The 27902-nt window shown below is 45.6% G+C and overlaps 1 pseudogene; it reads right to left on the minus strand.

The window, feature by feature from the left end:
- Positions 1 to 16418: 16418 nt before the first annotated feature.
- On the minus strand, positions 16419 to 18015 carry LOC109278743 (elongation factor 1-alpha 1-like; annotated as a pseudogene).
- Between the last annotated feature and the right edge of the window lie 9887 nt (positions 18016 to 27902).

Below are 27902 nucleotides of genomic sequence, written 5' to 3' on the forward strand. Positions count from 1 at the left end.
TAACGATTTCCATGTCTCTGTGTTTTTACTTTCTGTGTGAAGATATCCTTTGCTCGATCATACATGCCCAGATTCAATCCCCAACAGAGAATAACAGCTCCTTCAATTCAGCGCTGGAATATGTAAAGTTAAAAAAAAGGGGGGGGGGGAGAAAACCCTCTTTGAGCATCCTAGAGTCTTTTTTCCTCAAATTGAGATTGAATTTCTGTGAGCACTTTTGTTACTATTATTTTTTAAAACCTCGTTGAAAAATGAAAGCTGCTTCTTCTGCAGCCGTCCTTGTTCACAAGGAGATGCCAGTTTGGGGACACTTTGCTTGTTTTTCCCTCTCTGGTACTACTGTCATTGTTTCCCTACGCGGGTTCTGTTCCCTCTTGGGGTATGAGCTGAGCAGCTGAGGGGGGGCTCGCGAAGGATGGTGAAGCCAGGCGGGCCAGCAGTCTGCTCCTCTGAACTGGGGACACACCGCCTGGCAAGCAGTGAGTCTTTGCTCATGGAGGTTCTCCCGGACAATTCTCCAAGCAGTGATCTGGGTCGGTCCCTTCCATCTAGTGGATCTTTAATCCTTTGGGACTTTTTCATGATCTTCTGTGGGATCCAGTAAATACAGTAACCTGCACACATTTTTGAAGGTGACCAAGCGCTATTTTTTAAAAAAAATTTTTAAATGTTTATTTATTTTTGAGAGGAGGGGTGGAGAGAGAGGGAGGAGGGGGGAGAATGTGAAGCACAATCCAGGCTCTGAGCTGCCAGCACAGAGTCGGACACGGGACTTGAACTCACGAAACGTGGGATCATGACCTGAGCTGAAGTCAGATGCTTAGCTGACTGAGCCACCCAGGGGCCCTTGAAGGTGACCAAGTGTCATTAAAATAGAGCATGGCAGGGAGTTTGTATGCATGTGTTGGGACTATGCACGGGATACCACTGCAGTTTAAATAGGAACGGTCAGAGTGGGCTTCATTAGGAAGGTGACATTTGAGCACGACACGAGTGTTGGGACGTGAGGATATCCGAGACAAGAACATCCTCGGCGGAGGAAATAGCCAGTGCAAAGGCACGGAGGTGAGAGGAAGCCTGGAGTCTTTGAGAAGCAGCAAGCAGCTGTGTGGCTGGAAGGCAGTGGAGTCAATATGGAGGAGAACGTTAAGAGATGAGGTTAGAGAGGTAACGGACGGCCTGACCAGTTAAGAGGTTACTGCGAATAATCCAGACAAGAGGCAGTGGTGGCTGGCTCTAGGCTGGCAGCAGTGAGGAGTGGGGTAAATTGTCCAATTGGAGATACTTTCTGAAGGCAAAGCCACAAGGATATCCTGACCGATGTGAGGGACAGTGTGAGATCAAGAAAGGGATTAAGGGTTTTATTTACTTAAGCAACACTGATGTAGCATTTACATAATGTGCAGGTACTGTTCCAAGCATCTGACAAATACTAACTCATTTGGTCCTCATATCATCTTTACAGGGCATTTTTAAGATTAAAACCCAGAGAAGCTAAGAGAGTTGTCCAAGGTCACACGGCCATTGTCATATATAGGATCCGAACCTAGGCAAGCTGGCTCTGAAGTCTGTCATATTAACTATCATATTCTGCCCTCCCTCTGTGGGAGGATTCGCCAGGTATTGAGAATGTCTACTCCAATTAAATAAGGCTTACTTGGGATTAGGGAACTAGACATTAGTGAAATAATCACAGGCTGGGTATCTGGACCCAGTGAGCCAGTGACTTAGGCCAGAGTTACATCACTCATCTGACTTCCACAGACCCTCACTTGGTCTGGTAGACCACAGTGGCATTTTGGGGTTTCAGGAATGAGTGCCAACTCAGAGCCAGTCTTCAGTAATCCCAGAAAGGTCTGGGTATTTCCACGCCCACGGTGCACAGTCACCCTGGTACATGATCACATTCCTTTTGGGGGAGACTGGGAGGAAGATTTATGGTACTTGTGGCACCAGGTCCCTCCTCAAAGGGACCTATGACATTTTATTAGGGTCCTTCTACCTATGGGAAAAGAAGAAAAAACTCTGACTTTAAGGAAATTACAGTTAATGCTGAGATTTGGGGCTTTAACAAGTGGAAGGATGGGTGGTACTGACTGAGGTGGGGAAGATTTTGGGGTGATCCAAATCTGAGGGTGGCCGGAAGATCAGGAATTCAGTGTGGGCCATATTCATTTTTGAGATCTTTTGAGACATCCAAGTGGATTTTCTGAGTAGACGGCTGGATGGATGAGCTAAGGGTTCCAGGGGAAGGTCCAGCATGGAGGTATAAATCTGCCAGTCATCAACAAAGAGATGATATTTAAAGCCACGAGATCCTGGGGGGAGAATAGGGAGAAACAGGCGAGGGTCTAAGAACCAAGCGCTGGACAGGGGGAAGAGGATACACCTGTAAAGGAGGCAGCTGGTGTGCCTGGCTGTGAATGCCAAGCAAAGAAAGCATTTCCAAGAAGTCGAACACGATCAAAAGCATCGAATGTTGCTGGTACGTCAAGGGGATGGGGGCTGTGCGTTGACTCAGTACTGTGGCCATCACCAGTGACCTTGCAAAAGCAGTCTGGGGGGAGTGGTAGTGGCCGAAGTGCGGTGATGTTTGAGTGCGGCGACAGAGAATTGGAGGAGGATATAGTGAATAGCCAAATCTTTCCAGAAGTTCTTGCTGCAAAAGGAGACCAGAAAAATGGAGAGTAGGGGAGGGGGGCAGTCCAGTCCAGAGAGGACATTTTTATAAGGCGATAAAGATAAACCTATTTGTATACACGCTGGAAGCAGCCCAGAGGGAAGATAAGGAAAAGGGATGATGCCAGAGAAGGGAACATTCCCGGAATGATGCACGAGTAGGCAAAGCCGGTTTCATTACAAACGTAATCAAACCCTAAACTAAACCACTGAGATTCACTTGAATTCATCACCCTTTTGCTTTTCTGTTGCTTTCATGCTTCGCGGGTCATCCTTTGCCAGATCTGTGTACGAGCGACGTGTCCTCGTGAACCACTGTGCAGGGGCACCTCCACGGAGAGTCTGATGCTCACGGCGCTGTGGACCCGCTTTGTAGGGGGCTTCACAGGGTGGACCCTGAGAGACAGCGAGAGGTGGCTAGGAGGGGCAATCACCGAATCCCAGACCTAGGGAACGTGTGGTTCTGTTTCTCACGGCACATTGGCAGGTGCGGCCCACCTTCGTACACAATCCTCTTGCCCCCTGGTACCACATGATGTCTCCTGAGGAGAGGCCACAGTTTCTGTCCTCCATGTAAAGCACTTCTGGGCAGCCCTCAGCTGGCAGTTTCCTGTCCTCTGTGCTCAGTCGCCCCTCAGTACTCTCGATGTTTATTGGTTTTCCAATTCTTCCGTCGGATTATCTGTTCATTTGTTTTAACAAAGTCTTATCTTGTTAACGACTGTTTACTCCTCTAGGTATTACATTGAGAAACCAACACCTTGTCGGATAGCTTTTAGCGTAAGAAAACTGAGGAAAAAGTGGGAAGCTTTACACACTAATAATTAGAGGGTTTAATCCTTTTTCCTGTTTTCTTCCCAAAGAACACATATTTTTCTTTTCTTTTTTTTTCACTATCAACTGAAGTGTAACGCACGGGTAGATTCCCAGAGGACGTAAAGGTGAACTGCCCCAGTCGTGGCCTGAGAGGCCCCCCAAGGCAGTGTGGGGAGCTTAACGAAAGAGAAAGGGTATTAGACTCTGAAGAATCATCCACCACCGGCTTCTGTCTGCTGTTATTCTGATGACTCAATCCCCTTATGAAGCTAATTTTTAATCGAGCAGCTTCTAAATTCGAACCACGGTGCATTTTGTGCCTTGTGCCAAACTGTGCTGTTGGAGACAACACCCCTGCCCCTGACCAAGGGTCACTAGAGGGAAGCGAGGACACGGGACACGATGGAGTCCAAGCCTGCTGTCTGCCCGCTACGTACCCCTACTGACCCTACGTGTTGAGACGTCAGGCTCCGCTCCTGGGTGACGTCTTGTTGAGGGAGGCTTCACGCCCTCTTTGCCTCCTTCCCTGCAGTGCCCACCAGTGTGTGCCCCACAGAGGCAGGCAAGAGGTATTTGCCAAATGAATGAATCCATTAAGCAAATGATAAACCAGGTAACCTGCTCATCAGTTTCTGCTGGAAAGTAGTTTGCAGTTGAGAAGACAGAAGGCAATGTATCTTGTGTTCAGTTTCACTGTAAATGAACTCCATCCATCACTCCACCCTAACGCCAACACTTTCATTAGAATGACCGGTTTTTATTTGTTTAGTGTTTTGGGGGCCTCTTTTTTTTTTTTTTTTCTATGACTCTCTATTTGAGTCAGGTTGCAAAGTGGTGAGATCTAGCTTAGTATATCTACCTGTGTCACAAAAAGCTTTTAGCAGAGATTATAATCTTACTCTCCTCTCCACCAGGCTCCAATTTATGTGGATGTGGACTGTCGTCCCTCACTCCAAAGCCTTCCTGACCCCTGCCCCTCTGCCTGGGAGGCGCCCCCTCCCCCTGCCCACCTGACATGCTTCTGAGCAGGGCGAGGCTGAGGCGAGTAGTTGCTGGAACCAGAAGTTTGGGTTCAACCACTGGTTTTGATTCTACCTGCCTCTTGTATGACATTAGATAAGATTCTTAACTTCTTGGATTTCAGTGATTTCTTTTGCATAAATGTCAGCGTAGCTGGTCTCGATGGATTGTCGTGAGGCTTTAGCGAGATAATACACAAACACAGCACAGGCACGGGCCCTTAGCTAGTGCTCAGTGACAGCACTGTTTTCATTAGCCCCGCTAGGGCCATCCCCACCACCATCAGCAGGATCATCACCAGCACCACCACCATCAAACTTTCACCATCTGCTCCTATATGGTCTACTCCGTGCAGCTTCCCTAGACTTCCCACCACCCAGTATCACGGTATACACCCAGAACTCATCATATTACACTGTTCCTTTTCATGTTGGCTCTCTCCAGGGCTGAGCCACTTAATGGCAGTAACTTATTAATCATCAGCGTCTTACTAATTAATTAACTAATTAATTAATGGCAGTGTCTTATTAATCATCAGGTCTCTGGTATCTAGTATCTCACTCCGGACCTGCTACCTAAGATTGGCTCATTAGATGTACTTTGAAAAAATACAGGAGTAAAATCAACTTTTGATTGGGCATAAAGTTTGTATCTCAAAAAGTAACATGAAAACGATAGAACCCGCGTCTGGGAGACTGAATGCGAATACCGTGAGATTAAACGTGGAGATTCAGTAGGATTATGTCTTTTGGAAGTTCTACATGCAGTCTGGTAAATTGGTACTGCTTTTTAAAAATGTTATTTTTGAGAAACAGAGAGAGCACGAGCAGGGAGGGGGGAGAGAGAGAGAGAGAGAGAGAGAGAGAGAGAGAGAGAGAGAATCTCAAGCAGGCTCTGTGCTGTCAGGGCAGAGCCCAACATGGGGCTCAAACTCCTGAACCACAAGATCATGAGCTGAGCTGAAATCAAGTGTCAGACACTCAGACCGACTGAGCCACCCAGGTGCCCCTAAATTGGGACTCTTTTAAATGTCAATATACAAAGTAAATGTATGCTCATTGATTCATTGATAGCACTAGGAGTATTATTTTATTATTTTAAGCATTTACAAATATGTTGGCTGTGTTTTTGTTTTTTTGACATATTGTTGGATACGTCTTCATTTTTTTTTGAGATGGCTTTTTGATGAAGAATGCAATCCCTGATCAAAATATTGTCTGAGACATCGCAAGTGATTTAAACTTACTTTGTTTTATTATGAGCACTATATATAAAAATTAAAGCACTAATTTTTTTTTGAGAAAAATCGAGTCTGCCTGACTTCCATTATATTCAGAGTTATTATTCCGTAGTGCCCAGATCTGCAAAACTTGGGGACAAGAAGATGAACATGGGAAATGCCATTATGGATCTCTGTGTCCTGCGACTCTCCCAGCTCCCTCACAACAACCTCTTCATTGGCTTCTTACCTCTGAAAAGCTCAAAGCTTCTACTGGAAGTTGGAAGCAGAGGTCAGGAGGACAATCTCCCAGCTACCGTCTCAGTAATTGCTGTTGCTTTCCTGGGAATTGTAAGGGTCCTGAAAAATTGGAAATATCAAAGTAGTTAGAAGGTTTGACGCTCTTTCTTGCATTCATTACGGAAACCCAGATTTCTGGGGTTCCTGGGCTCCAGTTTGCTTGGATAGCATTTCAAAATGAAACAGAGGTCCTTGTGGGCTTTGGAGGCCCAAGTACAAGCGATTTGGGAGGCCATAGCTAGCAGAAAGAACGTGAGCTTTGGGGTTGAGTAGATCTGGAGACTCAACCTCAGGAGTATCAATACATTAGTATATTAGTGTTCTGTTAGTGTATTCATCTTTCCAAGCCTTCATCTCCTGGCTTTGTATGTGGGTAATTATAATAGCTACTTGAAGACCAGGTTCCAGTGCTGAATAAACAGAATAATACCCATTAAGCATCTAGCATAGTTCATGGCCCACTGTTCACTTTCAGTATAAAAGGAAGAGGCTGGGGGAGGGGAGAAAGAATGATGGAAGGGGGAATCTACAGAGTACACACCAACCAAATGCAACATACGGAGCGAATTTGGGGCCTCGTTTGAACTATTGTGAAATATTTTGGGAAGTTTGAATGCTGAGTGGGCACTTAATGATCTTGAGGAATAATTACTTTTTAATAATGCTGTTGCTGTGTTAAAAAATGAGTTCCTAGCTCCTAGAAAGACATGCTGAAATATTTCTGAATTACACAAAAAAGTTGCTTGCAATTATTTACTTGCTAAAAAAGTTATAAGGTATACACTGCTCTTTTAAAAAGCCAAGCCTGAATACATAGATACATAGAAAATTTGACAAGCAAATGAAACATTACCATACATGTGAACTGGAATAACATTAAATGCCAGGCAAGGTTCAGGGACATCTGCCTGTTCCTATTCTCGTTGGCTTTACTAATCAGGTCAGCAACAGAATAACACTGAGCCATGATATTTCACTACATGTATTTTTGATGTTTTCTATATAACATCAGTGCTTCTTTTCTGACATTATCACGTAAATGCAAGCAACTTTTAGATATTGTAAATAATTCACATTGAAAATACAGTCACTACGATTCCTCTTTTATGCCTCCAGATTTATTTAAGACCATCCTGAGAATGCAAAGTAAGCTGCCAACAAACAAACATCCCAAAACTTCTTGTTTGTGCGCATGAAGAGATGCTCAACGTCACTCGTCATCGGGGAAACGCAAATCAAAACTACAATAAGAGATCACCTCACACCTGCCAGAATGGGTAAACTAAAAAACACAAGAAACAAACGAGCGTCGGTGAGGATGTGGGGGAAAAGGAACCCTCGTGCACTGCTGGTGGGAATGCAAACCGGTGAAGCCGCCATGGAAAACAGTATGGAGGTTCCTCAAAAAGTTAAAAATAGAACTACCCTATGGTCCAGTAATCACACTACTGGATATTTGTCCCCAAAATACAAAAACACTAATTCAAAGGGATACATGCACCCCTATGTTTACAGCAGCATTATTTACCATGGCCAAGATATGGAAGCAGCCCAAGTGTCCATTAATTGATGAATGGATAAAGAAGATGTGGTGTATATACAATGGAATATTACTTAGCCATAAAAAAGATTGCCATCTTGCCATTTGCGGGGACATGGATGGAGCTAGAGAATATAATGCTAAGCGAAATAAGTCAGTCAGAGAAAGACAAATACCATATGATTTCACTCATATGTGGAATTTAAGACACAAAACAAATGAGCAAAGGAGAAAGAGAGAGAGAGAGAGAGGCAAACCAAGAAACAGACTCTTACCTGTAGAGAACACACTGATGGTTACCCGAGGGGAGGTGTGTGTGGGGGTTGAGATGGGTGAACTAGGTGAAGGGGACTAAGGAGGGCACTTGGGATGAGTACGGGGTGTTTTATGGAAGTGTTCAATCACTAAATTGTACACCTGAAACTAATCAATACTGTATTTTAACTCTACTGGAATTAGAGAAAAAAAGAATGACTCTAGAGTCTCAGCCTAAGCAACGGAACAAGTGACTGGTGGTGCCATGTAATTACACGGATAAGACTTTTGGGGAGACTAGATCTGGAGAATCATCAGCCCATTAGATTAGACAGTACTTTTTAAAAGTTTTTTTAATGTTTATTTATTTCTGAGGGAGACAGAGAAAGAGAGAGAGACAGCACAAGCGAGAGAGGGGGATGGAGAGAGGGGGACACAGAATCCGAAGCAGGCTCCAGGCTCTGAGCTGTCAGCACAGAGCCCGACGCGGGGCTCGAACTCACAAATGGCTAGATCAAGACCTCTGAAGTCGGAGGCCAAACTGACTGAGCCACCCAGGCACCCCTAGATTAGATAGTACTGAAGCCACGGGGAAGAGCTCAGAAGACGGCAAAAGGTCCGAGGACACGTACCCAGGGCACCCCAATGTGTGGTGTGCCCAGTAATGTCACCATCACAGCCCAGCATCCTCCGGACCCTCTGGGCCCCTTATCTAAAGCCCCCCTCTTCCTGGCCCGGTTCACAGCAAAAGGCTCTCCTTGTTTTCCCCAGTCGGCCCTGAATCTGCCTTTATCTCAACCGCAGCTGCTTTCACAAACTGTCTTCTTCACTTTCTTGCACGTGGCCTCACCTGCTTCCTTTATCCTTTTGGTTTGCATTAGTCTTGCTGCCCCACCGAAACTGCTGCCTCCTGGAAAGCAGGGACTATGTCTGAGAAGTCCCTGTATCATCTTCAAACTCCGACAGAGAACTATTCAGTGCTCAGAAGTCCGTGTGGCTCGACAGGCTGAGGCTGCTTGGGAAACGCCCCGTGAGTTCACGCTGGCCCTGCTGTGCCGGCGACGCCACGTCTCCCGACACATTCCCTCCACGGTGGTGCCACCGGGTGGGAATAAACCATTGCCTCCCGTGTCAGAGATTTAGTAAGCGCCAGATAATCTCCCAGCCAGGGAGGTGGGCAAACTGAAAAGTACAAGGAAGAGAAATCACTTTCTTGGTAAACAAACGGACACAAGGCGATACAACACAAGCAAAACCCGAACTGTGTTGGAAGGGGAAAGGCCCCCAGCTCCCACTCGGGGGGCCTGAGCGCACGATCTGTTTGCTGAATGAGGCAAGCCAGTTTGAACATTAAAGAGAGTTGCTCCCTATTGCATTTTGTCTCTCGTTCCCCATATTTAACCCACCACACGGTCTCTTTTCACTCCACACACAAACACAACCAATTCCATCTGCTTCCTTCCATCTCCACTGGTGACCCTAGTCCACCTGAATGTCTCCCACAAGGTCTACTCCAAGAGCTTTCTGACTTCTCTCTGCTTTATTCCTGTCCACGTTCGACAAAGCAGCCAGGCATCACTTAAAAATATACACCTGACCATATCACTTGCCCGCCTAAACCCAGGCAGTGATCTATATGTGTGACTTCCTATGGCCTTGAAGATAAAATTCAAACACATTGTCCCAGGTCTGGGTCACATGGCCTTTGAATTCTAGTCAACCTAACCTCTTACCCCTCATCTCCTTGCTGCCACTCCCTGGGCGCACTGGCCTTCTTTCCACTTCTTGAGCTGGCTAAGCCTCTCCAACTTAAAGATTTTGCATCCCCTGTTCTCTTTTCATGGAAGGTCCTACCTCCAATCATATGACCTCTGAATGACCTCTGCCCTTGTCATTCAGATTGGGCGCAGAGAGGTCTTTCATAGCCGCACAATTTAAAGTAGCCCTCTGACACTCCCTATCAGCCAGTTTTCATATTTGCAGGGCTGGACATTATCTTCCATTTTTCTTGTTTATCTGTTTACTTCTCTGGTTATTGTCTATATGTCTCTGCTAGAATGCTCTGTGAGAGCAGACATCTTGTCTCTTTGGGTCATTGCTGTATTCTTAGAGCTTAGGACAGTATCTGGCACTTAAAAGATAACTCTAAAAATGTTTGAATACATGAATACTATGTCTCCAGGGCCCAAGCGTTCTAATTCAATCTCTAAACAACTGCCAGAGTGAACTCTCTAAATTATCTATCGCACCAAGCCACTCCTTGCTGAAAACACGCTAGAGGTTATACATGGCCAAGAAAATATAATCCAAACTGCTTAGCATAGGCCTCAAGACCCTCCGTGAGCCAGTCTCTGTGTGTCTCTCCTGTCTCGTTTCTCACAGAGTCCCTGCCCCACTCCCCCCCTCATGCCTAATGGCCTGCAAGATGCCTAATGACTAGCATGTCCAAGATGCCATGCTGTTTCATGCCTCTGGGTCTTTGATCCAGTTTTTCATCATGTTTCAATCATCCTTTCTCTCCATTATTTTTCCCACTCTGATGCCCTCATTGACTTATTTTTTAAAGATACATCTCAAATCAGGAAGCTGTTCTGATCCCCCCCCATCATCCCAAACTCCGACCTTTTCTTTATGACTTATACTTGCCTCCATTATAGCTGCTCTAACTCGTTTTACTGCCCCGGTTTGCTCTCACATCTCTCTGTCTCCACTTGAACTATAAACTCCAGGAGGGCAGGCATACTATCGTATGTCATATCATGTTATATATCATCTTATCCCCAGATGTGACTCATGGTTGCCACTCACACAAGTGTTGGTTGACTGATGCAGTGAATGTATAGATCAATTTATTTTGTCATAAAAATGCAAGGAACTTGAGAATGCCTGACATCACGTGCATTGGGGTTGACAGGTGCTGCTTATTCGACTGTGTTTACTGTGGCTTGGGCCCCACTTCATAAGTCAGATTCATGTAGATGAATGTTTTCAAGCGCTTAAGAAAAATGGGCTCCGGGAGAACGCAGTCAATTTATCACCTAAAACCAATTCTTAGATCTTCACAGGGGAAATGAATGGGCCTGACAAGAATCTGAAATACTTAAGGAAAAGTTGATTAAAGAAGGCCTCATGAATGATTAATTACAAAATTTAATATCTGTGGGAGAGAGTTTTACTGACATTTAAATAAATGCCAACAAAACAAGCTGCAATTAAGCATTTGCCGCAGCACATAAAGCATCATCAAGGTATTCGTTCTGAATCACAATTATATAAATAAAGTATGTGCAACTCTGAAATAAAAACATTCATGTTAGTTGTGATTCATTGACTGAAGCTTTGCAGTTTGAATGCATTCATTTTTAGCATGATAATTGCAAACCCTGCTGTTCAGAGGTGAGTTAACATGCCCCCTTTCCCTGGTTCTTCCGTCTACTGCTTTCTCGCTTCCAGTTATCTCAGCTTTGGCTGACACCTTTTCATAAAGTCTATAGTCAACTTTAAAAAAAATTTTTTTTAAATTTACATCCAAGTTAGTTAGCATAGAGTGCAACAATGATTTCAGGAGTAGATTCCTTAATGCCCCTTACCCATTTAGCCCATCCCCCCGCCACAACCCCTCCAGTGACCCTCTGTTCTATTTGAGTCTTTTATGTTTTGTCCCCATCCCTGTTTTTTTTTTTATTATTTTTGCTTCCCTTCCCTTATGTTCATCTGTTTTGTATCTCAAATTCCTCATATGAGTGAAATCATATGATATAGTAATCTTCTGATGAACCTACCCAATGGCCCCAGCTTACTTGAGTCTTTGGGGTATGTAATTCATCGATGCAATGAATATTTATTTTTCATCCACTATGCATTAGTATGAGGCACGGCTTTGGTGAAAAAAGAAAAGCAAAAACTAAACCAAACCAAGAACAAAAACAAACAAACAAAAAGACCAGACTTGTTTCCTGACCCCAAATATCCTATTATCCAGCAGGAAAATAGATATGAAATAAACATTTAATTAAGTTGTGAGCAGTGCTATCAAAGAGAAGCACATGATGTTCTGAGAAACAGTAACAGGGAACCCAACTGAAATTGGAGATCCAGGCAGCCTCCCTGAGGAGGAGACCAGCTGGAGGAGAAGGGAGAAGAAAGTCCAAAGGGAGAGAGAAAAATCGTGACTTGGAAGGTATGTCTGATCAGGTCGACACAAAGATTATGGGTCCTATTTGGCAGATAGTCTTCCTCCCCGCCCCGGCCCCGCAGCAGCAGAGGAAGAAGATCGTCAGATGTCACAAAGTCACCAAACATTCATGGCGATAAACATGAAATGAAGAGAAAGCATTTGTGGAGCCATATTTTAGGGAAGATAAGAGAGAGACTAGCTTACAAAACTTTTTTCATTTTGAGGGGGTTCCGAAAAGAAGAGAGAACCAAATTACTTGAGCAGACACAGAAGGAATGTATACTTTACTATGTAGATATTCCAACAGAAGACAAGTTGGCTCCTTGTCAAGGCACCGATTCTACCACATTCTGCCCAGCACACCACAGACTATGTGGGAAGACGGTTTTCTCTCTGACGTGGAGCGGATGTTCCCTTAATCCTTGCTGGCCCGTACGTGCAGGGTGCATCCACGCTTTCAGTTATGGGAAAGATGAAATCATTGGCTGAAAAATGTTTTATGTGTCCAGGATCACCAGCAATACGTATAAAAGAGAAACTGATAGTTTTCGCAGAAATGAAACTTCCTTTGTGTGGTTAGCACATGTGATTAAAACAAGAACTGCACAGCATGCCCCCCACCCTGTTTGGGCTGTTCTAGATCTTAGGGACTTTCATTCCTTATACAGAAATAGGGAAAAGGTCTTTTTCTTTCTCCCTCTTTAAAAATTAAAAAAAACATTTTTTTTTTCTAAGACAATCATTCTCATTCTTGTCTGCACACCAGAATTACTTGGGGCACTCTGAAAACTCCAGGTGCCTTGGGACGCCTGCGGGAGCCCTTTATTCCATGGGGCTGGGTTGGGTTTACAGATCTGTAGTTTAAACATCTTTTCCAAGTGATTCTGATGTGCTGCCGTCAGGTTTGAGACTCGCTTTAGTGTCTATGGCCCTACCACCCTGAACGCGCCTGATCTCGTCTGATCTCAGAAGCTAAGCAGGGTCGGGCCTGGTTAGTACTTGGGTGGGAGAATCGCTTTAGTAAGTCTTTATTCACCACCTGTCTTTTTCTTTTTCTTTAAAAATAATCTCCTTTCTGAAAATCAAAGGAACAATGAAAAAAATAACTCAGACGATCCTGTACCTTAAAATTATAGGAGGGGCTTGGAAACTTTCACGAGAACATTGTGCTGCCCTCATCTGCCTGCAGTGCAGGTGGTGGGAAGTAGCCGGACCGTCGGCCCCGGTAGGCAGTCTGGCTTTGGCTAAAGGACTCAGCAGGGTTTTCCAGACATTCTCACTGGTCACAACTTCTACCCGACTCCACATGTCGACAACCCAGTCCTGTATCTAGTCTTCTCTCCTTTTGACGGACCACATGTTCCAGGCAGGACACGTGAAAATGGGACCCCCGGGACCATACTAGCCTCCCCCATTGGCCGTCACTTCTTCTCGGTTGGCTCCCAGTTTCCTCTGGCAGATGCCAAGATAGATACGCAAGCCTTTATCTGAAACCCTTGGGGCCAGATGTGTTTTGGAATTCAGAATGTCTCAGACTTTGGACAGGTATGTTCCACGCTCTATATTTCATGTGCCCTCCCTCAGTGAGGCTGTAGGAGCACAGTGAAATCAAGCATTTTCATGTTTGTGCAGGAAACACATAACCACTCCCGTGAAGCAAGCTGCATAAAGATTCCAAGCAGCCTCACACATGCACAGGTCGGGTTTCGCCTCTAAAGGACATTGCTAGACACTTGATGAATAGAACCTTCTTGACTTCAGAGCTCTTCGGATTTTGAGGCCGTGGATAAAGAACGGAAGACCTGGGGCAGCAGCATTATTTCAAATGGGTGCAAAACTGTCTTTTCACTGAGTTTGCTAGTTTTTCTCATCGTTTGTGGCAGACACCTACTCATTGAGGTTGCATGGATTTCCACTGTCAGGTGAATTCTGAGTGTTAATACTTCCCACTTGGTCAGAAGTGGAAAGCCCAGATAATGCTACATTTTTGGGGGTGGGAGGGGTGTAAAACTAAAATAGCTTAAACAGACAGTTAGAAGCTGTTACCATTGAACCCTGATGACTCAAGTTCAGAATGTAACTCCCCGACTTAAACCTCAGGTGGGCCACATTCTGCCTGTGGTCATCCCAGTAGTTGTCTCTTCTTCGACCTCCAGGTATCTTTCCCCCTCACGTGGTAAGTTAGATTTTCTTAGTTGTACTGGCCAAATCTCTGTTGTATTGGCCTTCTTCGTATCTGTCAGGACAGGAGGTTCCTGGTGGGGCTGGGGGGGGAGGGGACGTGAACATACTGCAGAGACTGAACTGTTACCCATCGTGTATGTGGTCTCTGTTTTCACAAGGTGGCAAGGCCCAAGAGAAATGTGAGTTATGTGCACTCACATTATATTGCACTCACATTCCTATTATATTGGCTCCTCTTTGAAAGCAAATTTTCTTCCTTGTACTCCTCAGAACCCGTGGTATCCTTGGTGGGCGGCTAAAAAAAAAATCCTATTGCTTTCTTAAGAGTTGAGAATAGAATTCCCTTTGGGAATAAATGGTCTTCAATAAAGAAAACACCTTGAAAGCATTTGGCTATGGAAAAAAAAAAGTCTACAGTAGGATTCAGAAGTCTGGGCAGAACAAAGAGAGGGTAGAATCAGTTTGCATATAAAAAATAGTTGTTGTTGTTGGTGGTGGGAGGGGATGGAAAGGAGAGAGAAAGGCTGAGCATCACGGGAAATCAGCCAGAAGCCTTTATAGAACAGGGTGACCATTATTCATTCAGTTCTAACTGCTTGGAGGTCAGCAATGCAAAACCATCTCTTTCTTAATTTTTCTGAACTGTCTATAAAATCTGCTACACAAAATCTGTTGTTTATGTGTAAAAGTAAAGAAAGTGGTTCAAGAACTCAAGTGGCGAGAAAGAAAATGTTGCGAGATGCCAAGGGGAGAACAAAAAGTCAGAGGAATCAAGGGGTGGTCCTGAGAACACAAGACCCTAGGAATACACAGAAATGGCACCGGGCTTTTGATGTGAGGTGTGTTGGAGACCATAAGTAGTCTCATCTAGATTTTAAGAGATGGGATGACCCAGATGTCATCTAGATTAAGGAGTAAATGCTCGACAAAGGTTACAGAAGACATTAAAAATGATCAACGCCAGGGGCGCCTGGGTGGCTCAGTCAGTTAAGTGTCCAACTTAGCCCAGGTCATGATCTCGTGGTTTGTGAGTTTGAGCCCTACGTTGGGCTCTGTGGTGAGAGCTCAGAGCCGGGAGCCTGCTTAGGATTCTGTGTCTCCCTCTCTTTCTCTGCCCCTCCCCTGCTCGTGCTCTCTCTCTCTCTCTCTCTCAAAAATAAATAAACATTAAAAAAAAAAGATCAACACTAGACTTAGGAGAAGTTACAGTCACGTGCATGATAGAGTCCTAGAGAGGGAATTAGAAGTTCTGGGCTTGAATTCTCTCTCTCTCTCTCTTTTTTTCCCCCCAGCTTCCAGTACCTTCCCCCTCCACCCACTCTGCTCCAAATCTGGGTACAACAAACTCTAGCAGGACAGTCTTCAATACTATTTAACTTTCACACTTGGAGTTCTTTGGACTATTTCAAAATTTGTTAATGTGAGAACGCACATCCCAATAAGTGGGAAACTAACATTTGAGATGATACCAACAGATTCACTCGATATTGACGTAGCTACAATTTTATATGCAACACGTGGACTTTAGTGTCGCAGGATTGGGCCTTCTTTTAACAAGCTTATTGATAAACAATGATAATCTTTGCTTATCTGCCCTAACCTATGAAGGCTTGTCACCAACAGACCCTCACCCATACCTTTTCACCATGTCCTTAAAAAACAGATGATTCGAGGCACCTGACTGACTCAATCTGTTGAGCATCTGACTTTAACTCAGGTCATGATCTCCCGGTTTGTTGAGTTCCAATCCCACTGTTCCAATCCCACCTCTCTCTGTCCCCCACCCCACTCATGCAGTCTCTTGCAAAAATAAATAAACCTTAAGAAAAAAGAGGTTTAAGAAAACCTAGATGATTGTTCCTTTCAAACAATGTATTAAAAACCCACAAATTCCTACCCAAAAGAAAATGTTAATCCAGAATTATCAAAATTTGAAATTTCAGCAGATGAACAGCAGAAATAGACTGTGGGCAACTCTTACCTAGGTCTTTTACTTAAGTAGTACTGTGGGGATTTATAGCGTTGACCAAAAGAAGATCGTTTACTCATTAAACTTTGCTTTAATGGGTCTCAGAATTCTGCGGCAGATTTTTGGTGAAGTTGTTTCCATTAAAAAGTACGGATTTTTAAAAGCTAGTAAGTTAAAACTGCCACACACACACACACACACACACACACACACACACACACACACCAAATGGTCTACAAAACATTTCCCTTACCTTCTCAAGGTTTTATGATGCACTATCATTAATCGTTTCTTTATTATTAAACTTAAGCGACCAGTTCTGAGACATTCTTCCACCGCCGATTATGACTGGGGTGGCAGGTATCAGGGATAGTATCCATTTAGCCTTCTGAGCTCTCAGACCCGGTGACCGCTCCAGCTCCAGCCGCCTTCCAGTCCACTGCTTTGCTGACACCCATAGCCACCATCTGTGTCACATTACGAACAGCAAAACGACCCAGAGGACAGTCAGAGGAGCTCTCAACACACGTGGGCTGCCCAGGAACCATATCAACGACAGCAGCACCACCAGCTTTCAAGAACTCGGGGCCATCTTCCAGCTTCTCCCCAGAATGACAATTAATCTTCTCTTTCAGCTCCATGAACCTGCGAGCAACATGAGCTTCTGTGAAAATCAGGCTAGGTGCGTAGCCAGCACTGATTTGGCCTGGAAGGTTCAGGATAATCACCTGAGCTGTGAAGCCAGCTGCTTCCACCGGTGGGTCATTTTCACTGTCATCAGCTGCAGCACAACCAATGTCTCTGACAGACATATGCTTGACGTGAAAGCCCGCTTTGTCCCCAGGAAGATCTTCGTTCAAAGAGCGTTTCAACAGAGTTTACTTTAGTTGTCATGTTGACTAGAACAGAGGGGGCCATTAGGCTGGGTTCGAGAACACGGGTCTCTACAGGGACGGTGCCAATACCATGAATTTCGTAGACGTCCTGGAGGGGCAGATGCAAAGGCTCGCCAGGTGGACAAGTTGGTGGCAGGATGCAATCTAGAGCTCCGAGGAGGGTGGCTTCGCTGGCATTGCCGTCTTTAGGGTGACTCTGCATCGCTGAACCAAAGCGTGTTTGCGCTGGGCCCCAGCAGGCTGTTGCCATTCCAAACACAAATCGACACAAATGCTTCTGCGTTGGGCTGGTAGCCAGTTTTCTTCATGCAGGTGCTGACTTGCTTAATGACTTCCTCCTACCTCTCCTGGCTGCAGGGTGGTGCAGTGGAATCCACTTTGTTACCAGCAACAATTAGTTGTTTCACGCTGAGTCTCGTGAGCCAGAGGGCATGCTCAAGGGTCGGCCCATTCTTGGAGACGCCAGCCTCAAGTTCGGCAACGCCAGCAGCAACAGTCAGGAAGTGCAGTCAGTGGGAGATGTACCTGTAATCGTGTTTCTGATTAAAGTCTGTGTCCCAGGGCATCAGTGACGGTCACATACTACTTGCTGGTCTGGAATTTTACAGGGATATATCAATGGTGGTGCCCTGTTCACGTCCGGCTTTCTTTTATCCAGATGTTGGCATACTTGAGGGAGCCCTTTCCCACCTCAGGAGGCTCCTTCTCAAGTTTTTCTGTGGATCTTCTGTCGCGATCCCACCACATTTGTAGATCAGGTGATGGTGGACCCCCCAATCCACATGTCCAGTGACAATGATATTAATAGGAACCTTTTCCTTTCCCATTTTAGCTTAGATTGAGGGGTAATTTCCATGATATCTGAGTTCTGGTGGCAAATCCATTGTGAAAAAGTGGGTTTGAATTCTGTGGCATAAAATAATCATGTAAATTTGGGAAGACACATTAACTACTCTGAGCTGTAGTTTTCTCATCTGTCCAGAGACAGAAGAAACTAATTATTGGTTCTGTCACCTGTAAAATGGATCAGTCGGTAAATGAGATGCTCTAGGAAGGAGCACAGAATTTGGAAACAGATACCCACATAAGATGTACCTGTGTTGGGACGCCTGAGCTGCTCGGTCGGTTAAGCGTCTGACTCTTGGTTTCGGCTCAGGTCACGATCTCATGGTTTGTGGCTTTGAACTCCACACCGGGCTCTGTGCCGACAGTGTGGAGACTGCTTGGGATTCTGTCTCCCTCTCTCTCTGCCCCTCCTGTGTGCACTCTCTCTCTCTCAAAATAAATAAATAAACTTAAAAAAAAAAATAGGGGCTCCTGGGTGGCTCAGTCAGTTGAGCATCCTACTTCGGCTCAGGTCATGATCTCGCTGTCCATGAGTTCGAGCCCTGTGTCGGGCTCTGTGCTGACAGCTCAGAGCCTGGAGCCTGTTTCAGATTCTGTGTCCCCCTCTCTCTCTGCCCCTCCCCCACTCATGCTCTTTCTCTCTGTCAAAAATAAATAAACATTAAAACAAAGTTTAAATAAATAAAATATAAATTACTTAAAAAAATACACCTGTGTTTGAACCTTGCTTCTGCCAGTCACTGTCTGTATAATATTCAGTTAGCTACTTAAATTCCTAAGCCTTAGTTTCTTCATCTAAGAACAGTCCTAACAATACCTATGCCTCAGATGGCTTTGAGAGGATTAAATATTTTAGTCTAGGTAGAGATGCTTGAGAAATATTTGACCTGTCGCTTTCGGATTTAAATCATATTTCTTCGCTTAATTTCCCTCTCCATGATCTTGCAAGAAAGAAATTTCTGGTTCTGCTTTATAGGGCAGTCCAATGCCACACCAACTGACCTCTGTTTTGCAGAACAATAAATAACATGAAGTAACATTCATTCAACTTTGCATTTTATCACTTATATATATGGAATTTAATAGCAATAGTCAAATCCATATACTCCTCTGGTTACTGACTGTAATGTGCTACGTATTAACTAAGAAAGCTCTGTTTAGGGAATGGTATCCAGAGAGGTGATACAGTTTGCCTACAGATTGTTTCATTATACAGTTTCTATGTCTGATACAGAGATAATGCTTTCTCAACATCAATTCTAAATTCCAGGGCACTTTATTTTAATAATTCTGGAGAATGCAGTAGTAGTGGAACGCTTGCTCACAATTTTTTTTTTTTTTACCTTGGAGTAACTGGGGGCCACAGCAGTCAGCTCCTTCGCTCCTCACTCCACTAAGCCAGGGGCAGGTCCACTTAGATTTATAGGAAAAGGCAATCCACAAAGGAAGAAGGTATGAAATCCTCACTTCTCCTATGAAAATGGGAAGTCCTAGTCTTTGCCTGGATCATCCTCCAACATTAAAAAAATTTTTTTAATGTTTATTTATTTTTGAGAGAGAGAGAGAGAGACAGAGCGAGAGCAGGGGAGGGGCAGAGAGAGAGAGAGAGAGGGAGACACAGAATCCGAAGCAGGCTCCTGGCTCTGAGCTGTCAGTACAGAACCCGATGCGGGGCTCGAACCCATGAACTGTGAGATCATGACTTGAGCTGAAGTCATACACTCAACCAGCTGAGCCGCCCAGGTGCCCCAGGTTCCACCATCTCTCATTAAATAGCTAGCCATCATCAGGATGCCTTGAGCAGGATTTCATCTCCTTAAGTACTGTTTCCACTGTCCCACTGACGAACATCAAGAGTGAAAGGACAGGTCTATCTGCCCCCTTTCTGTGCATATTTCTTGGGTCCCTGGGCCTTGTGGTTCAGTGTAGTTTGACGAGAACCCCAAAGCCATATCAACTCAACTTCTTGCACACGTATTCAGTCCGTGGAATCTGTATCTCTCGGTTGACCCCCTTCGTGTGGATCTGGGAATCATTAGCTCATGTGGTTGTTAAAGTTTTCACTGTGGCTGGGAATCTTGGGGGGGCGTGAGAGGACAGCCGAGGCTACAACAAAAGTAGCACTAATATTTAAAGGAAGAGGAAAGGGGCTCATGGAGAGCGCTGAGAGACAAAGGTCAGGGAAGCCGGAGAAGAACCAGAAGGGGGTGGTGGCACCTTGGCCGAGGGGGGAAAGAAGCTCCTGTGTCTCAGGAGGGCTCGGGGGTGGTGGGGGGGCTGAAACACAGGCTCTGGGTGTGACGCTGACCAGCACTGACGGTCCAGGAGTCCTCAGCTGTAGGAGGATGACACGTTCACCTCGGGGTGGAGGAGGGAGAGGCGGAGACGGGCTGAGTGGTCTAGGGAGGAGAGTGTGCAGAGATGGTGATGTGGGAGAATAATGAGGAGAGGAAAGAAGCTATTGAAGAAGCAGATTCACATGGTGATGACATTTCAGACGAAGTGATACTCTGATAGGAAGTGGGCAGCCAAAAGCTTGGCTGACACAACTGAGACTCAAAAGTAGCACAGGTGGAACATCAGGCCGAATCTTGCAGAGCGAACCCCGTAACCGGGATGCACGTGCACTTACACGTCTCCAAGGGACTGGCCAAGAGCTGGGTGGCACAGAGACCGTAGGACTAGTTCCTACGGAATGGAGACCTTACCACCCTCTCCTTCTCTCTTTCCCCTAAAGTGACAGCAAACCTTTAATTAACATTTTCTTTTCTTTTCTTTCCTTTTTAACATTTATTTATTTTTGAGAGACAGAGTGTGAGTGGGGGAGGGGCAGAGAGAGAGGGAGGCACAGAATCCAAGCAGGACCCGGGCTCCAAGCTGTCAGCACAGAGCCCGACATGGAGCTTGAACCCACAAAACCCGAGACCATGACCTGAGCTGAAGTCGGATGCTCAACCGACTGAGCCACCCAGGTGCCCCTCTTTTTTTTTTTTTTTTTTTCAAGAACGGATTTTGAAAGAGCAAGAAACTGACCCAACATTTTTCCACCTGGACGTATGAACCACATAAAGCTCAACTGGCAGTGGTACGCGTGAAAAAACACCTTTCAGATTTTGTAGCAGATGGTGGGTTCACTGATACAATATTGTCAATAATACATGTAACATTTCAACCTTTTATTATATGTGGTTATCGGTGTTTTATAGGAACAGGAGACATAGGCGTCTAAGTTCACAGACTCAGTTAACCCAGAAATATAACATTTCTTGTAACTCAACTCTATGTTCAATCCTCCTACTGTCAGGCTAAGAAGAACCACCGCAGGGGGTGCCTGGGTGGCTCAGTTGAGCGCCCGACTTCCGCCGGGGTCATGATCTCACAGTTTGTGAGTTTGAGTCCCATATCAGGCTCTGTGCTGTCAGCGCGGAGCCTGCCTCGCATACTCTCTCCCCCCTCTCTCGGCTGCTCCCCCACGGGTTTTCTCTCTCTCTCGATATAAATAAATAAACTTAAAAAAAAAGAGAATAACAATCTCAGGTAATTTTGGGTTTCTCCCTCTTTCCGTGGGGTTGAGGCAAAGGCCCGAGAGGGATTTACATGTGCTTTGGCCGGTCACCAAGAGGGGGCGCTTCAGAGCCTGAGTCACCTGCTGGAGGCACGTCTCCCTGAGACTGCAGTTGCCCTTGCCGTGGCCCTTCAGGATGCGGGCCTCGCGCAGATGTTCTGCTTCATCACTTAAGGGCGGGGAAACTTTAAGAGGTGATGGACCCCTGGGCCGAGTCTGGGAGAAGCTGTTTGCTCTCTGGGGGTCTTGCGACCTCCCGGGGGGCACTGCCTAGAAAGAAGGGAAACTTGGCTCCTGGACCCACCATCCTCTCTGACCCCGGCTTCTCCCACACGTTTCGTCTACAGGCCAGGTCCAAAACTCTAAGCTCCCCCCTTCAAGACGCGGAGACAAAAAGCGCTCTTGGGCCGTTTCTGCTTTCTGACCAGCTGGATCCCTTCTCTGAGGTGATGAGCTCAGGGTCATCCATATGCTCGGAAAAGAGGAAATGCCAGGAGAAGTGTGTCAGAGTGAGGCTATCACCGTACCCACATTAAATTCTCTACTCCTGCAGCAGCAAAATTAAAAAACAAAAACCAAAAAGCTAGATAGGGTCTTAGGTATTTGCATGGAAGTGTCCTCCCAATTCTAAGATTGTATAATTCTACTGATGTTAGGCGAGGCCCTTTGGTCTGTGTGGCCAGAAAGGACACAGAAGCCACGGGCAGGGGTGGAGGCAGACAGCAGCAGGGGTCAGATGCCGAGGGACAAGGGCTCGAGATCTGAGAGTGCCTGGCAAGGTTCTTAAGAAATAATAGTGACCCGGGGCACCTGGGTGGCTCAGTCGGTTAAGTGGCCGACTTCAGCTCAAGTCATGATCTCTCAGTCCGTGAGTTCAAGCCCCGCATCAGGCTCTGTGCTGACAGCTCAGAGCCTGGAGCCTGTTTCAGTTTCTGTGTTTCCCTCTCTCTGACCCTCCCCTGTTAATGCTCTGTCTCTCCCTGTCTCAAAAAAAAAAAAAAAAAAAAAAAAAAAAGAAATAACAGTGACCCAAACTGAAAATGTTTATCTGATTTCTCCGTGTGGAACTCCGCCTCCTCTCTGGAAACCTCTGGCCGCGACATGGAGGTGTCTAACCCCTCTGCCAGGCGAGGCCCAACTATTCTTTCATTCTGGTTTCTCCTCCGACTGTGGCTCGACAGGATGTCTCGATCCCTGGCTCCCTCATTCTCTGGCTCTGGGGTCAGGACTATGATGCGTCATGGCAGCCTCTGAAATGTTGACAGAACCCCGTTATCAGTGAATGTTCATTGATGGGGTTTGTTCCGAGCCCCGTGAAAGGTTTCACCTACCATACACCTCTGGGGGCTCGCATCACCCAGCACAGCGTGTCCCCAACGCCTTCTGTGCCACTGCTCCACGAGTTTGGAGAAGGAGAAAAGCGTGAGGTAGAACTCAACTGCTGAGTCAAAAAGGCATGTGCTTGTGACACTTGCTTTGCAGCTGCCTTTTGGAGTCCCACTTAAAAATAGCTCAAGCTCGATCTGCACGAGTTCTGACCCGAGTGGATATGTCCAAGTTCAAGAAAGATGACTTATTCTTAGACCGTTACAAACAATAAAAGAAAGTCTCAGCTCCAACAACATCCACAATTAAGGCTAATAATATCCGTCTCCTGGACATGTGCTTTGAAGGTTAAATGTGACTGCATAGATGCGACTATGCAGAGGAAAGAATACAGAGTACCATTCAGATATTTACTGGTATTGTTCATTGTTATCATATATTCAAGGGGTATAGCAGGTGCTTTAGTCCGACTAGCAAATCCACGCGGAGGTTCTTCCCTCCAAACTGATCACCTTAGTATTGAAATCGGATTCTGGAATACCAAGGCATCTGTTTTTAAATTGCTATTTAAGACGAATGTCCTGCCTTTTAGGTTACATTTTAGAAACGGATTCAATCAGAGAAATACTTTGATGTTGTAAATACCTACACGTCAGCTTATCTAATTGGAAATTAATCACAATATTTAGGCATCTTCACCAGAAATTTCTCATATTCATAAAACAAAGCAATAGTTATTTACTTCCTGGTATTATGATATGTTTCGGGAGCACTCAGTGTGACTTACATGAAAGGAATAAATGCTGGTTCCATGGAACTCCATTGTCGGAATAACGAATGCTTTAAAAATACGTTGATTCAGAGCCTGCCCAAATCTCTCCCTCGGGCTGTGGAAAGTGTGCCCCAGTGCATCTCAGAAGGAGAGAAACTTCCTTTGCCCACTTCCTGTACATTCTCTGGAGCTGGGCTTCTAGCCAGTGTGAGCAGAAAATGACTAAAGTGTGAGAAGGTTAACAGCGACATGGTGTTCTCAGCATCTTTCAAAGGCACTTAGGAAACTAGTTGCAGAGAACTGGGGAGCAGCCAGAGAACTCCCCAGAGAGTACAGTTCAGCTTATTATTCCACATGATTACATATTCAAATTGGCTTGAATTCCCCGGGCACCACCGTGGGGATGTCAGGCGAGGAGGAAAGGCAGCAGGCCAGGTAGGGTAGAGCAGTGGAGGAAGCTGGTCGGGCATTAAAAATGTGCTACAGATATTTCCCTATGGGGAAAAAGCCCCACAACCACGAACACTTAGGGAAGAGCTATGTTTCGAAAAAATGAGGTTGAATTTCCAAGTGACACATGATAATCTCTTTCAATACATTAAGAATTCTGTCTTACATTAGCAAGGACTTCTTTTTCTTGAATCCTTTGTAAATGGCTTTTCAAGAGCCTCCTACGACAGCCGGATAAGTTAACACAGACCTACCCTGCTGTCTGGACTAAAAAAGCTCAGGAATAAGGAGCAAATGCCTGTGACATTTTGGTTGAGTGGGGTTGGTGTTGGGGGAACTATTGAGTGTAAGTAGCTACAAGCAATAACCTTTGTCTCCACTAATGCGTTTTGAGAAGATTCAGGGTTGTGTTGGACAGTGTGGGCAGAGGCAGGGGAGTTCGGAAAACAGAGGTAATTGTTTACTAGCCTTGTGTGTTTGTGACCTTTCGATGGCAAAATATAAAAAGAACTTTGCAAAATCATGTTGCAATGACAGAAGTAGAATAAATAGAATAGGAACATATAAATAAGAGAGAATACGATCTGTTGAAAACACACTGTAGGGGTGAAAATCTTTAATCAAGTTGGCTGTTTCGCTCAGGAATAGATCCTCCCCAGACATGGGGGGATTGGCCACATGAGGGGGAATGGAATTAGGAGGAGGTGGGGTAAAATTGGGATAAAACGGAGTGGAGACTTAGAGGTGAGGGATTTGGACTCGGCACAGCATATGGACAACAGACCATAGGTGATATGCTGTATGATATGCACCAGGAGGACCGAGTACGAGGGTGAGGGCCATGAGTTGTGACCATAGAGAATCTCAGGCAAGCAACCTTCAATAACGACGGATGGAAACGGATATGTCAGCTGATAATTCACAGAAGAGCATCTACACATCAGGCAATTCACTTAAAAAATCTCCACCTCCTCAGGGCGCCTGGGCGGCTCAGTCAGCTGAGCGACCAACTCTTGATTTCGGCTCAGGTCATGATCTCACAGTTCGTGAGTTCCAGCCCCAGGTCGGGCTCTGCACTGCCGGTGTGGAGCCTGCTTGGGATTCTCGCTCTCTCTGCCTCTCCCCCACTTGCCCACCCGCATGCACTTGCTGTCTCCCTCTCTCTTGCTCGCTCGCTCAAAAACAAATAAAAATTTAAAAATTTCCACCTCCTCTTCAATAAAAGGTGTAAAAATTAGAATATCCGTGAGATACTGCTTCTTTTTTCTTCTTCTTTTTTTTTAATGTTTATTTTTGAGAGACAGAGGCAGAGAGACCGAGAACGAGCAGGGAAGGGCAGAGAGAGAGGGAGATACAGAATCCGAAGCAGGCTCCAGGCTCCACGCGGTCCGCACAGAGCCTGACGTGGGCTCAAACGCATGAACCGCGAGATCACGACCTGAGCCGAAGCTGGACGTCCGACTGAGCCACCCAGGCGCCCCTGTAAGATACTATTTTTTACCTGTTAAAATCGTGAAAGGTTTAAAAGGTTGCAGTTCTTTGATGGTGCCCCGAAACTCACACGCTGTCACTAGCCACCTAAACTGGTGTGAGTCTTTTGGAGAACCACTTTACATTTGATGTCAAGAGCTTTGAGTTTTTCTTCAGCTTCTAAGACTACAACCAAAAACAGTAAAAACAATCATTTGCTGAGTGTCAATTGTCTGACAGATAATATGCCTGGCACTCCGTGCATCTTATGTCTTTTAATTCCCACAACAACCTTAGGAGGCAGCTACTATTATCCAGTTGAACCCTAGAAGAAAAAAATGAAAGTATGGACAACATTTACATACCAATATGTTACTACAGGATTGTTAAGAGAAGCGAAGACTAGAAACCCTTCTTCCTCCTTCCCACTGCAAAATAAAACTCTGAGGATAAACCTAAACGTCTCAGAATCCAGGGATTACTTAATCCAGTTTTACTTAAGTGAAACTACTCAGTGGAATTGATATATCTACCCTAGTGTTCTTAAAGAACACATAATGGCATGGAAAGATACATGCCTGAGTCTGCTATGGCTCAATAAAGCTGTGTAACACAAACGGGCCCTAATTCTGGGTGGCAGACAACAATAAGCATTTACTTCTCAGGCACGCATCTGCAGGAAAGCTGGGGTGTGGCTCTGCTTTTGGCTTCAAAAACCGGCTTTGGTTTCAGGCTCAGGTATGAGGCACTGTGTTCGTGTTGGAGCCCAGGCTGAGGGGCACCTGCGACCAGGGGGAAGCTCTTCTCATGGCCGACTCCTGCAGTGAAAGAGAGCAAGAGGGCAAGAGTAGATACACAGTACATTTTAGGCGTCTGCTTGCTTCAAGGCAGCTAGCTTCTCATTCGCCAAAGCAAGTCACAGGGCCAAGCCTAAAGTCCAGGGGTGGGGAGGTACCCTTTGCCTGCCGTGAGAATGTGGCAACAATGTGTATACATAATTCTATTATAGGGCAATGAAGAATCCGCACCAATCTCTCAATCTACCACAGTCTGGCATCCATCACTGTTATCCACATCCCTTCCACATATACTCACCCCCAGCCCCACAACCCCCAAATCTCGTTCCATGATGGCATCAGGCTAGAAAGATCGCATTGCTATATCTATGGCAACTCCAGATGTGATGCCTCTCGGTCTGTAGACCTTTGACCGAATAGACAACTTATCTGTCTTCTCCCATGTGCAACATACCAAAGTGGTACGGAACGAGATGACCACAGTGGACGCCCCCGTTCTAGTAGGGGAGAGTGAGAAGCCGAGAGCAGTCATGAGTTTACAGTAATTGTGAAATCCTGGTAGGCAAATGTTGCTGGGTTCCCTATCTTGGGGGCACGGAATGTTCTTGGATTGGACCCCATTACCGCTCCCTGGGAACAGCTCTCCAGACCCCTTGGACTTTTCCCCAGGCTCTTGTTTCCACAGTTTGAGAGGTCCTTCTTTGCCAAAATTCCCTCCCTGGCCACATCTGACGACAGCATTGGAGAATATGCCCCATTTGGTGGCTGGGCAGCCTTCTCAGTCTGCTTCCTGCCTAAAGGAAGTGGGGTCTCAAGAGGAGGAATCCAGAGGTATTTCCATATCTCAAAGAGTCACAATTACTTTTCATTCAAGCTGAGAGAATGTTTCTCTCTATACAGTTTCATTTTTCGCCCCTGTAAATCCTAGGACTTCTGGGCTATGTTTGTTCACGCTCAATTCTATGAGCAAACCAGCCATGTTTCCCCTGCACCCATATCTTGTATCTTATAGCACCTTTTCAAATTAGCAACGAGCCATTTATCCTGTCAACACTGCCTTGAAACTTCCTCATCATTCCAGCTTCATCGCATCCATTTTCTGTTCTTTCGTTTACTGCAAGTGATGGTTAAAGAAAATGTTTCATGACTGTATGACACGGAACAACATTTTCCTAGGCCCTTACAACGATTTTCTTCTCGCCTTCTCCCCAGTCCCAAAGCTGATGGCGCACCGTTTGGGATTTATTATGGCGGCACCCCGTGTCTAGTATTAATCTCTGTCTTACTTGGCCATTGCCACAATAATGCCAGTAACAAACAGCCAGAAAAATCTCAGAGGCATGTCGCAATAAACATCAGCTCCTCTCTCATGGGGATTGGCTGGGGCTGGGCGCCAGCTGCCTGAGCTCTTGGCCTTGAGCGGGGTTCACGTCCGCTCCGCTTGTGGTCATCCCGCAGCTGTGGCTGTAGGAGCTCTTCTCCTTACCGACAACGAACAAGCCCAAGCACATCAGCACATTCCAGGCCTCTGCTTGCATCATGATGTATTACTAACCGTGTGCTTGTATTCTGTGCTTTTGGTACTTTGGGTCTTGCTGACCGTGGAGCAACTGCTTCTCCA

This window comes from Panthera pardus, unplaced genomic scaffold (genome assembly GCF_024362965.1).
Source record: "Panthera pardus isolate Hobbes unplaced genomic scaffold, ASM2436296v1 HiC_scaffold_12, whole genome shotgun sequence".
In the NCBI taxonomy this organism is placed as follows: Eukaryota; Metazoa; Chordata; class Mammalia; order Carnivora; family Felidae; genus Panthera; species Panthera pardus.